Source organism: Equus quagga, chromosome 2, assembly GCF_021613505.1.
Source record: "Equus quagga isolate Etosha38 chromosome 2, UCLA_HA_Equagga_1.0, whole genome shotgun sequence".
Taxonomy (NCBI): Eukaryota; Metazoa; Chordata; class Mammalia; order Perissodactyla; family Equidae; genus Equus; species Equus quagga.
This window is the reverse complement of record NC_060268.1, coordinates 86627578-86641228: the sequence shown is the minus strand read 5'-3', so window position 1 is coordinate 86641228 and position 13651 is coordinate 86627578.

Sequence of the window (13651 nt, the reverse complement as noted above, 5' to 3'; positions counted from 1 at the left end):
GTTTCCTTGCTAAGACCTCCAAATCTGGGTCTCCAGTCCAGCCCCTTCATTGCAAAGCTCTGAAGACATTGCCAAAGGCCTGCTGGGCATTTCCACATGGACGTCTCGTGGGCATCTCCAAGTCTGAGCTCATCTTTCTATCCCATCCCCTCTCCTCAACAACACCAACTCAGCCTTCTCCTCCTTCCTTAGTGTCTAATTTTTAAAATTTTTTAATTGAAAAAAAATTTTTTTTTGAGGAAGATTAGCCCTGAGCTAACTGCTGCCAATCCTCCTCTTTTTGCTGAGGAAGACTGGCCCTGAGCTAACATCCATGCCCATCTTCCTCTACTTTATATGTGGGACGCCTACCACAGCATGGCGTGCCAAGCAGTGCCATGTCTGTACCCGGGATCTGAACCGCTCAAGCCCGGGCCACCGAAGTGGAATGTGCGCACTTAACCGCTGTGCCACTGGGCCGGCCCCCTTAGTGTCTAGTTTCCAGCTCCTTAACATCCTGGATGTTGCCTTTGAACGGGCATCCGTCAAGTAATGTCTCTTTTAATAATAGTGGTAATATTAAGTATGACATTTAATAATTTTTTAAAAGTAAATCAGATGATAAAACTCATTCTTAAAACACGGCAATACATTTTAAATGAAAAAAGCCACTATTTTCTTCTGCTCACAGAATACTTCTGACACCAAATGTGTGGGTTTTCCACACCCAGTAATTCTCCAACACCAACTGAGTGTGCCACAATGCAATTCAATTCTGACACTCTGTATCCCGAGTTAGTGTAGACCCCAGAGGTTAAGGGCTCAGTCCCACAAGACTGCCCCCAACTTCAGATGCCAGTTGCGAGTAGTGGGTCCCCAGGTTACCCACAACTTCTGTCTCACTTGAATACAAGTCAGCGTTTTCCAAGACCCCCTTCACAGTTTCGATAATTTGCTAGAGTGGCTCACAGAACCCAGGAAAACACTTTGCTTACTTGATTACTGGTTTATTATAAAAGGATCCAACTCAGAAACAGCTAGATGGAAGAGATGCATAGGGCAAGGTATGGGAAAAGGGGTACAGAGTGTCCACACTCTCTCAGCACCTCCATGTGTTCCTCAACCCGGAAGCTCTCCCAACACCTTCGGTTAGATTTTCTTTGTTTTCTTTCTATGGAGCCTTCATTACATAGGCTTGATTGATGAAATCATTGGCCATTAGTGATTAACTCAACCTCCAGTGCCTCTCCTCTCCTCAGAGGTCAGGGGGTGGGGCTGAGAGTTCCAACCCTCTGATCCCGAGGTTGGTTCCCCTGGCAACCAGTCCGCATCCACTCCCCGTCCGCAACCCGCAACCCGCGCCCCCCCCCCCCCCGCCACGCCCCTGATCCAGTAATCACTTAATTAGCATAAACTCAGGTAGGATGAAAGGGACTTACTATGAATAACAAAGGAAGTTCCTCTTACTTCTTCCACTCAGAAATTCCACGGGCTTTTGGAGCTCTGTCCAGGAACGGGGGATGAAAACCAAATATACATTTATCTTTTTTTATCACAATATAGCACCTTTCTTTTGCACGTAGAATGAAATAAGAACTTCACTGTGGCCCCACATGGTTTCCATTCTATCTTTCTCCATTCACTGGGCTTTGATAGATTCTGTTGTTGAGCCATCCAAAGGGAAATGAGCACCAAGTGGGGAAATGACTCTTTTCTCCAAAGAACAATGCTTTTCTGCCAAAAGCAGTGCTTCAAAATAGCTCTCAAATTAGTCCTTGACGAGAAGTTACTGGCAGTCAGAAATTGAGGTTGGCTTTGAAAACGGACAGAGCGGGAGATAAATCGAACCAGGGATAATGTCAGCACATCTCATAACTTGATGTTTATACGTCCAGGGAGTGAGGGGGATGCGCAAAATTTCAGCTAATTGTTCTAATCCTTGATTTGAGAGTTAGAAGTGTCAGAATGTCATCTTGGCTTTCCCTTGAAGAAGTCACTTTTATGCACCTTTATAGGGAGAGAAACTAGATTACTGGTGCTCCTAGGGAACATTTTGGAAGTTTGTGGGGACATTTCCGATTGTCACAGCGATGGAGACAGATCTACTGGCATTAGTGGGTGGAGCCCAGGGCATGATGGGATCCTGTATCCCACGAGGCATGTTGAGCCATGTCTCACCCACTTTTCTCTTCTTCAGGTAGGTAAAAATCGTGTTGGCGATCACCTGGACCTCGAACCTGACTCTGTTTTATGTATTAACTCGAGCCATTGCTTCGTGGTTTTAATACACACTGACATATTCCAGAAAGACAAGTACCATGTAAATGGAAGAAAGCATGTGCTTTGTCTTGTTTGTAGCTTTACCGAGATCACGCAACGTTTTGAGAAATCACGTTACTGGTGACAATGCCGTTCCTAGTGTTGGAAGTGCCAGGACAGCACGATCTAACTGTACTTGTCAGCATTGAATTCTTGGTGATTCCATACCTTTTGTTAATGTGCTTGTTTAGCTCTTATTTCAAAATGTCAAAGAGAAAGAATAAACATGGATAATATATCAAAACTACATATAAGCATAGCATCTGATTTATTCTTTATGTCTGCTAAATATATTTGTTCACAAGCATTTGCATGTTGAAATTCATCTGATTTCAGTTTGCTACTTTCTCATTTATATCATTTATATTACAAGGCATTGTATTTATTTTTTAAATTATCTACTTATGTAGCTTATACATCTGTAATTCCATTTAAGAACAGCAAAGGGGCTATTGCAAAATATTTGCTATGAAAGTGGGATGTTGGGTCTAACTGGATTAGGAAGCTTTGGACAGGTTAATTTTAAGTTCTAATTTAGGAAAATGAAATGACATCAAATAAAACGAAAAGGCCACCAGAACTCCTAACAAAAAGAATGACCGGCACACTAACCCGAGATTGCATATGCCCTTCACAGTGGCAAGCCCCGTGACCCACCCCATTCAAACAAATGCCAATTACACAGCCCTCCATATCTTCATCTCCACTGAGAGTTGAGTTCACTCTCACAATCTTCCCTGGCAACTGTTGCTAGGAAGATGCTGCCTCTCAGCTGACCTTCCAAAGACTTGAGATCGCAGCCCGTTGTTTGCCAGCTGCTGATGAGGAGATCAAATTTGCCCAGCGACAGTGATGGAGAAACGTGCAAACAGGGCACAAACGTCAACACACAGAGGATGCAGGGATGATACAGAAGATGTGGTGATCAGGGGGACTCCATGGCTTACCGGCAGGCAGTGTCCGCGTTTCACTGCTTCAGCTTTGGCTGCTCCATTCTTTTGATACAGTTGAATAGCAATAATGATTACGATCAGGATAATGATAATGATAGCTATCATTCATTGATACTTGCTTTCTTCCTGGCCTTGTCCTAAGTGCTTTTCAGGTATTACCTCATTTAATCCCCACAGCAACCCAATGAGGGAGATGTCACAACCTCCCCTACTGTACTACTGAAGAAACTGATTAAATTGCTTGTCCCACCCCATTTAGCCAGCGAGCAGCAGCCCCGCACTAGTGACTACTTTGCACTCTTTGCTTTATTTACTGATTTTGATCATTTGCTTTCTGTCTGACATATACAGGTGCCAGTGCAGGCAGTAAGATTCTTTCCTTCATTCATGCATTCGTTCGTTCTTCCGCAGATGTGGCTCAAGCCTGCACTTGGTGCCAAGCTCATTGGAAGCTTGGGTGAGGAAGACCCACACCTTCCCCAGTTGCTGAGGGGCTGGTTCTGTGCAGAACTGAGCTTTCCCTGAAGGCTCCTTTGCAGAAGCCCACGGCCTCTTTGAACCTTTTGAGGCTCTGAGGGGCACGGTGGAAGGGAGTACCTCCACAGACTGGGGCAGGATACTGGGCCACACAGGTGCTCGTGAAACGCTAGTAGACTGTTTGACCTTCTGCCTTCAGCCTGGGCTCCCATCCCAGGGTGCAGCCCTTAGGAGCAAGAGGCAGAATGAAAGCCACACTGACAAGAGTCAGCAGCCAACCTGTGCCTGCTGTTGCTTGGGGGCAGGCATTGCACTTCATGTCACTTAAGCCGCAGAATGACTTGGACCAGCAGTACAGGCTTTGAGTGTGTGATTCCGGAAGAACATGGCTGTGTGGAAGGCAAGGACTGGCAGGAGCACCTTTGTAGTACCTGTCGTCACCTCTTTATACTCTACTTGGGCTCAGCTGGACATTCAGCCCAGGCTGCTGATTCAGACAGGAGTTTTTGACGTCTTTCCCTGACTTCCATTTGCATCTGCTCAAGAGGATTTGAGTCTAAAAGAGAGAAATGGAGAACGAGGTGGATGCGGCAGAAACTCTGCCTACAAACACAGGGAACTACTTGCCTAGACTGTGCAAAGGGCAAGAGTCAGGTGCTGGAAGACGTCTTTCTAGATCTTCACTGAAGGTGCCCATTGGACAGCTCTGGCGACTTCAGGCTTCCCTTTGCCTGAAGGTCTCGCACTAGTGGATAATGCTCGTCAACATCCTCCCAGGGCCTCTACCTCCATTTACACTCATGCTGGACCCAGGGAGGGGCCAGAAGCCAGGCCAGGTCTCTGGACTGAGCTTGGCTCAGTGGTCCAAGCAGTGGTGTTTGTGTCTCTTTCTTTCTTCATGTATGAGAATTAAAAACTTCTTAAAAAATTTATTTTTAAATTTACATACTGTAAAATTCACTATCCTGGCATACAGTTTAATGAGTTTTGACAAATACCATAGTCAAGATAAAGAATAGTTCTATCAACTCACCAAAACATCCCTCATGCTGCCCCTTAGTCAATCCACTGCACCCATCACCCAGCCCCCCACAGCCATCTCTTCCCAGCCCCACAGGTTTGCTTTTTCCACAACGTAATATAAATGGACTCACACAACACGTAAACTTTTGGGTCTGATTCCTTTCACTCAGAAAATACATTGGAGATTCATTCATGTCGTTGTATTTATCAATAGTTCCATTCATTTTCATTGCCGAGCGGTATTCCCTTGTATGGATATACCACATTTGCTTGACCATTCTCTGGGTGAAGGGCATTTGGGTTGTTTCCAGTTTTTGGCGATTACAAATAAAGGTGCTATAAACATTCAGGTACAGGTTTTTGTGTGAATATCGACTTTATTTCACTTGAGTAAATATCTAGGAGCAGGATTGTTGGGTCATATGATAAATACCTTTAACTTTATAAAAAACTGCCCAACTTTTCCAAAGTGGTGTACCATTTTGCATTCTCATCAACAACATGCGAGAGTTCCAGTTGCTTCTTTTCCTCCCCAACGTTTGGGATGGTCAAGTTTTAAGTTTTAAAAAATTTTATTTAAGCCAATCTAATAGATGTGAAATAATATCACATTGTGGTTTTAATTTGCATTTCCCTAATGGCTAATGATGTTGGGCATCTTTTCACGTGCTTATTTGCAATCCACATGTCTTCTTTGTTGAAGTGTCCGTTCAAATCTTTTGGCCATTTTTAAAACTTGGGTTATTAGTTTTCTCATTATTGGGTTTTGAGCGTGTTAAAAAAATGTATTCTAGATAGAAGTCAGATATACGACCTGCAAATATTTTCTCCCAGCCTGTGGCCTTGGAGTGATGTGTGTTATTTCCACCTGAGACCCATTCGCCAGGACTGGTCATATGGTCACATGGAATCACAGGGAGCTGGGAAATGCTGGGGTCAGCAAATCACAGACAGGCCAAATCTGGCTTGCTCTCTGTTTTTCTTCAGTCTGCAAGCTAAGAATGCTTTTTATAGGTGAACATTTGAAATCGCTTTGATGATAAGGAAAACTGACTGTGAACCCCAATTAAGCAAAATGTTATTAGTTCAAAAAGAACAAGATTATTCTCACTAGTAGGCATGTGTTACCAAAAAATTAATCATTCTTGCATTTTGAATTTGTCAATAAAAATTTTGCAGAAATTTGTTTTCTCTATTTATTGTAAGTACTACATAAGATCCTTGATTTTGTCTCTTGGCCCACAAAGCCTAAAATATTTACCCTCTGGCACTTGATAGAAAACGTTTGCCAAGTCCTATTATGTTGAATGGTTCTCCAGAGCTGCATGGGATTCCGTAATATTCTATATATGTACATATCATAACATTCTTATGTTCACATTGTTCAACTGCATTGTTTCTAGATTTTTTCTTTCTTTTTTTTGAGGAAGATTAGTTCTGAGCTAACATCTGCTGCCAATCCTCCTCTTTTTTTTGCTGAAGAAGACTGGCCCTGAGCTAACATCCATGCCCATCTTCCTCTACTTTATATATGGGACACATGCCACTCCATGGCTTGACAAGCCACTGGGCCGCCCCTAGATTTTTTCTATTTAAACAATGCAGCAATATAGATCCTTCCACATGTGACAGAAAGGTAAGCATTGGTTATTTCCTTAAAATAGATTCCTAGAAGTGGAACTGCTGAGTCAAAGGATGGATACATTCTACAGGGTTTGACGCAATGTTTCTAAGTAATCTGCCACAAAGGTATCATTTCATAGTCCCACCTTCAGTGGATAAATGTGCTTATTGTCCATTTTCCAAAACTGTTGGTCTAATTCTACAATATCAGTGGTGATTTAATTAGGGATAAAATGGTTCCTTATTATCATTTTAATTTGTCTTTTAAAAATAATTGATGAAGCACTACATAATTTTACGTACTTCCAAGCCTTTTGTATCTCCTCTTTTGCAATTGGATTCTTTAAGTCCTTTGACTAATTTTCTGTGGGGTAATTTTAAATTCATTATTTAACATCCAGCAGTGTCCTGGATAAGCGGCTGAAAAGGTATTTGCAAGGCTGAATGAAACCCAGCCCAGATACTCTTCAGGGGAGCCATCCAGCCGCATTCCCTGACTGAAGGCAAATCGCGTCCCTTTCTTCCGCGGCGTCAATCTGTGCTGTGGTTTTAAAAGACTCTCCCCATCAGTTGGTGGATGGACATCTGCTGCTCAGCAAGAAAACACAGCTGCATTTGCCTCATCGGCCAAGCCTGGGGCTTGAAAATACGGCAGTAAGAACACTGAAAGATAAGTTGCACAAAAGTCTTCTGGTTTGGAATTCGTAAGATTTTCTTGGCTCCCAACCAGACCCAACCTCTAACAGTGACAGCGGCAGACATGTGGTGGAATGTGGGGAAGATTCTGGGAACACCACTTGGCTATGAGAAGCTTAGGATATTTCCCCATGGTTAGAAATGCGATCAAATCAACGTTCTCAAAAGTGGTGAGATACAGACGGGGGCCGGGGGCAAGTATCCCCATTGCATTGTTGAGGACCCTACAGGTCTCTCATGTATCAGTGATCATTAGGGAGTTGAAGAAGGAAGCCAAGTGTCTTTGAGCCAGCCTGGCTCAACGGTAGCCAGACCACCCCGATACTGGGGAAACCAGAATCACTGAAGAGAAGCGTCTCCTGCATGTGATCCGATCCCTAGGAGATCCATATGCATTCCCTTTGATGCTCATTGTGTTAAGGCCATGTGGGGGTAGAAGAAGACCTTTTCTGACCTGTATCCTTGTCACCACTGATTTCTGGAATTAAATTTTTAAAATGTCCAGGCAAAATGTCCACCTCTGTTTTGGGTTCTCTCTCCATCAATACAGTTGTCCCCACAATGTGAGGACTCTGAGAGAACAGATTCTAAATGATCCTTGACACCAAATAGCAGACGTATTTCAATTTCCTTGAGTTTGGAGATGTGGAGATATAAGGAAAGAAAGCACAGTCTTTGCTTTCAAAGAGCTCGTGGTCAGGTGGCGGGAACCGCGCTAAAGCAATGATTCCAGTACAGGGTGAAAGACGTCTAGAGATTTATGTCCAAGTTGTTCTGGGAGCAGCTAGAGGGAGCAGGAGTGGAGGACGGGGGTTGGAGAAGACTTCTCAGAAAAGGGAAACTTGAGCTGGGTTTAAAAACAAAGAACCCAGGCTCCCCGTTACCCAGCAATCGGCTATCCCAGGTATTTCTTGAACCAGGCACTGCTCTTCATGCTACGTTATGACAGTGTTCTCTATATGAGACTCAGTTGAAAGTCTTGGTGTCACTTAGCTTACTTTCTGCACCCTACCCCATACAAATTTCCAGGCAGGTGAGAATGGAATTGTTAGAAAGGGCATAGTAGATTTAAAAAAAATCACTCTGTTCCTTGTTTTCTTGGAAAGTTCCCCAGGAATAGACTGTGAAGCCCAGGAAAGTACACATATATGTGTTACCCTGCAAAGTCTTTGCTGGTCGCCGACCTCAATGTACCAGAGGCTTCTGTTAGTAACACTCCTCATGGACCACAGTCCAGGGCAGCGTGAGGGCCGCTCTGACCCTCTTTCAATGGAGTTTATCACTGACCTCGTTACGATTTAGGTTTTTAGGAAAAAGCAGAATGAGATAGGCTCAGGGACATTGCACTGGGACAGCTGGGAGCCACAGCCCGGCCCCCAAGGATGAAAATTTGGTTGTTCTAGAAAGATGTTCAAATGATTCCAAAGAATGAAAAAGGCTCATCTTTGCAGAGCTCTTCATTTAAAATCCAGTCCCTTCAGCCTCTTGGAGGCCAGTGTCAAGCTTTTTTCCAATTCGCAGCTGTGGAAATTGATGCTCAGGAGACTGAATGATTTTCTGTTAAAGGGTCAGTACCTGAAGTCAGGCCTCTGGTTCCGGGTCTGATGTTTCCTCTCCTTATATCTTACTTATTAAAATTTCCATAGACAATGTGTTTTCAGTAAAACATGATGGGACAGCGTCTCTCTGTTCAGATCACTTAAGGGTAAAGTGAGCTCTCGGTCAATACCGTCTTTTGAGATTTGCCACTCGGTTCCTGATGATTCTATTCTAAATCCAACTTGCTTTTGCAATTATGAGGTTTCCCTTGGTTTTTCGAGCTTGTTCTCGGAATGTTGCGGAATTCCCTCTCGGTAACTTTGGGGCAAGGCAGGAGGGAGTTCTTGGTTTCTATTGAGGAGAAAATTGTTTTTCTTTTTTTCCAATTGAGGTTATGATAGTTTACAACTTTGCGAAATTTCGGTTGTATATTATTATTTGTCAGTCACATTATAGGTGCACTGCTTCGCCCTTTGTGCCCACCTCCCCACCCTCCTTCCCCTGGTAACGACTAATCTGTTCTCTTTGTCCACATGTGTGCTTATCTTCCAAATATGAGTGGAGTCATACAGAGTTTGTCTTTCTCTATCTGGCTTATTTTGCTTAACATAATACCTCAAGGTCCATGCATGTTGTTGTGAATGGGACGATTTTATCCTTTTTTATGGCTGAGTAGTATTCCATTGTGTGTGTGTGTATATATATATATATATATACCATATCTTCTTTATCCAACCATCAGTTGATAGACAGTTAGGTTGCTTCCATGTCTTGGCTATTGTAAATAATGCTGCAATGAACATAGGGGTACATAGGTCACTTTGGATTGCTGATTTCAAGTTCTTTGGATAGATACCCAGTAGTGGGATGGCTGGGTCATATGGTATTTCTATTTTTAACTATTTGAGAAATCTCCATACTGTTTCCATAGTGGCTGCACCAGTTTGCATTCCCACCAGCAGTGGATGAGGGTTCCTTTTTCTCCACAGCCTCTCCAACATTTGTTATTTTTTGTCTTGGTGATTAGAGCCATTCTAACAGGTGTAAGGTGACATCATAGTGTAGCTTTGATTTGCATTTCCCTGGTGATCAATGATGTTGAGCATCTTTTCATGTGCCTATTGGCCATCCATATATCTTGTTTGGAGAAATGTCTGTTCATAGCCCTGCTCAGAAAATTGGTATTTTTGTTGTTCACTTTGGGTTTCCTTAGTGTGAGATCTCAAGTACAACAGGAACCAAGAAACCAGCTTTCTGAGCAATAAGGGAGATGGGGAGAAAAGTGGGGTGGGCGGAGAAGGGACCACACTGTGCTTGCAAAGCTAGCTCGTAGGAGGCTGGAAAGGGAAAGGACAGGGAGGAGAGGAAGGTGAGAGAAGGCATGCGTCTTTATTCACAATGACCCTTCCAGGGCCTAGCTCAACATTACCATGGCGAGATAACTCACATTCAGTTGCTGTGGAATGAGGCTGAAGGGATCAGAACGCTGCAGGGCGATTCTGGGAGTCCCTTAGGAGAAGAGTGTGTGAAAGGCAGGAGCATTTTGTCATTGATATGCCTGGTCTTCTGAAAGTGCAGGTTGGTTGTAGAAAGTAGAGGAATGAACAGGCAGATTCCACTACCACTACCCCTACCAGCACCGTCTTAACCACCCCTCCCACTCTCCCCTTACTCCAGCATCATTATCACCATCACCATCACTGCCACCACATCAGGCTCTGCCATCTTCACTACCACTTTTACCACAAACTCTAACACGGCCACCACCACTGCCGTCATCACCAGCGTCTCCACCATCACTATCACCACCACCACCACCACCACCACTACCGCCGTTTCCTGGGCCTTGTTACATGCCAAACACCATGCAAAAGGTGTTACATGGGTTTATCTTCACAACACTCCACAGGAGGAGTTATTAGTCCTATTTTACAGTGGAGAGGACTGAGCTCAGAGAATTTAAGTAATTTGCTCAAGATCACACAGTAGAAAGCTGTAGGGCCAGGATTTCAACCCAGGCCTGCAGGTTCTTCCAACACGCAAGGCATGGTGGTTCTGAAAGCCACACTGTTAGGCACGGGCTCATGCTGGGGCTTGTTTTATGTACCACTAGGCCACACCATTTAGGTCTGAGAGGCTCCTTGTTGGTTGTGACCAGGCCCAACAATCTGGGCAATCTGTTCTTCCTTCCTTTTTCTGACTTCCTTTCACACATTCTGGATTACTTGGCTTTTCAGGTCAGAACAAATAGAAATATCTTACATTCCCTCTTTCCAGAGCTTCGTGGGCTACTGTTTGCACACAGTTCTGAAAGCAGATGGAGGCTCATAGAAACCCCAGATGACAACTCAGACGAGAGGGCTCTGTGAGAACATCCATGAGCATGGGTACCTCCGGGCATATGAGAGAGAGAGAGAGGGCCAGAGAGAGAGACGGAGAAGGCCAGAGAGAGACAAAGAGAGAGATAAACAGAGACACACAGAGAGACAGAGACAGAGATAGAGAGAGAAAGAAATAGAGAGAGACAGAGTAGGACAGAGACACAGAGAGAAGACAGAGAGAAAGAGGGAGAAACAGACAGAGCGACACAGAGACAGAGACACACACAGAGACAGGGAGAGAAAGAGAGAGAGAGAGAGAGAGCATGTCTGACGACACCATTTACTGTTTATACTTTTGGGTCTAATTGCGCCAGGACCACCCCTGGGCCTTTCTGTCTCCTGAGCCAATGAATTTCCAGCAGCTTCTGTTCCTCGCAGCTGAAAGACTGTGATGAAAAGATGTAGAGCACCTCACCGTGTGTCTGGCACCAAGTCGGTGCCTGAGGTATAGCCATTCTTTTCACGAACAAGGGCCTCTCTTTCCTAGTCATGCTCTGCCAGGTGGGCCCCGCTCCTGGCCATTCCTCACCCGTTTTCTGTTCCAGACTGAGGCCAGGAGGTGGACACTATCTTCTCCCTGGGAGTCCAAGGGCCAACACCTGCTGTGAGCCCTTCTCCGTGCCGGGCCTTCGCTCGGGTGAACGGGACCCCCAGGTGTGTCCCCTCCTCCTGGAGGCCACAGCTCCAGCCCAGGGCCGGGGGTGTCCACAAGAAGTCGAAATTCGTTGCCAAGTGCACAATGTGAACTTCGGCGACATCCCAGAGCAGGTGGCAAGAAAGCCCTGACACTGTTATTTCAAAAGTCAATTCGCCCTCCGTTTAAAGGGATGCTCAGATCACTGTGCTGACATCACCAACAGTTACATAAAAGTGGAGCTTGATTAGGGTTCTGACACAAATGAGTCAAGTGGAAAAAGGCTCTCCAGTGGCAGATTTGGCCTGAGGGGGAGGAGCTCAGCTGCTCTATATTCTGGAAGCACGCAGCTCAGAATCCGTCGAGAATATTGCTGTTGACATCCCACTGGAGGAGGATGTGTGGGCACAGATGCGTTTTCTGCAGTCCTGGCTCTGACCCTCCCTCAGGAATTTTCCCTCACCTCCTTTTGCTCCCTCTTACCTGCATCACTTCTTCACCCCCTCAAGCTCTGTGGGGCAGCCCGGGGCCCTCGGAGAAGGTGGCGGTGGAGTTCAGAGGGGAAAGCCCGAGTCTGTGTTTACCCCTCCTCCATCTATGTGACTGTAGCTGACTGATTAGTTTCTTGGAGCTACATCTGTAAAATGGGCACAATAATAGCCTTCCTGCTTATGTCACGAGGATATTGAAGGACAGGAAGAAATAACAGTCATGAAAGTACTTCTGAAGGAGTAAAGTGACCCCCATAACCTCTGTGACCTTGGCCAAGTGAATACCTTCACCAATAAAACCGGGAAACAGCAATACCCTTTTCTTGTGCCTACGACCATATAACGTCAGGATCCAAAGTCAGGATGCAAAGCAGGGCGTGTGACAGGCTGTCATCAACGGGTGATAGAAAGTCCCAGGTGTAAGATGGAGGAAAGGCTTCCATCACCCACAGGGGCTGCTCTCGGTGGGGACCGTCACAAGCTTTCAAAAATTTGTTTCACTTTGTCTGTGGTTTCTAGATTTTTCCACAATGGCAACCTAAGTTTCCTATAAAGTATTACCTTTAAAATTTGGGAGATTTCATGAAAGTTCAAATTCGCGTCTGTAGCTTATTTCCCAGTGGCTGTCTGCTGCCCGCCTGCCTCCCGCCCAGGCAGCCGTCCTCAGCCGCTCCTGAGCCAGCCTGGCCAGTTCTGCCTCGGGCTGGCTGCAGCGAGGCCCAGCAGGGCTGGACTGGGACAGTCCGTGGTAAGGATCCAGAGGGGGCCTGCTGAGTGGCCAGGCTGAGTGCCTCTGTCGTTTGGGATAGGGCCAGAGCACAGGGTGTGACCACCCCTGTGCTGAGCTCCCACCCTGCACCAACATCTTTGTGAGCAGCATCTCCTTCAATCTTCCCATCAGCCTCAAGAGGAGGATGTTGCCATCAGCCCTATTGATTTTGCAGATGAGGCTACTGAGGCTCAGAGAGGTTAAGCATCTTCTCTAAGTCACACAGCCAGTAAGGAACTGAGCTGTAATTCGAACCTGAAGGACTTGAACTCCGAGAGTGGGGCTCGTTCCACCTGCAGGAGCCCCTCAGGGGAGAGCTGCAGGAGAGATGCCTAGTGAATTGTACTGGGTGGCGGGCGTTGGGGAAGGAGGGGTGAGGGGGGGGGAGAGGGAGGGAGAGTTTGCGGTGAAGAATACTTATGCATCCCCCACCTCGATCGATCGTGGGGTAGCAACAAAATGTGCCCCCTTCCTGACTACTCAGAAGGAAGTTAGTCCGCTTTTCCTTGCCAGTGGGAGCAGACGGGGCCTGCCGATGGTGCTGACCCTAAGCCTTTCAAATCCCCCCAGTGGAAAGCGCCCACAGTGTGGGTAAACATTTCACTTTTATTTATAAATTAGTATATCAATATTTCTTGTTAAAAAGAGGATCTTATGGGGGCTGGCCTGGTGGCGCAGTGGTTAAGTTCGCGCGTTCCGCTTCGGTGGCCCCGTGTTCGCCGGTTCGGATCCTGGGTGCGGACATGGCACTGCTTGGCAGGCCATGC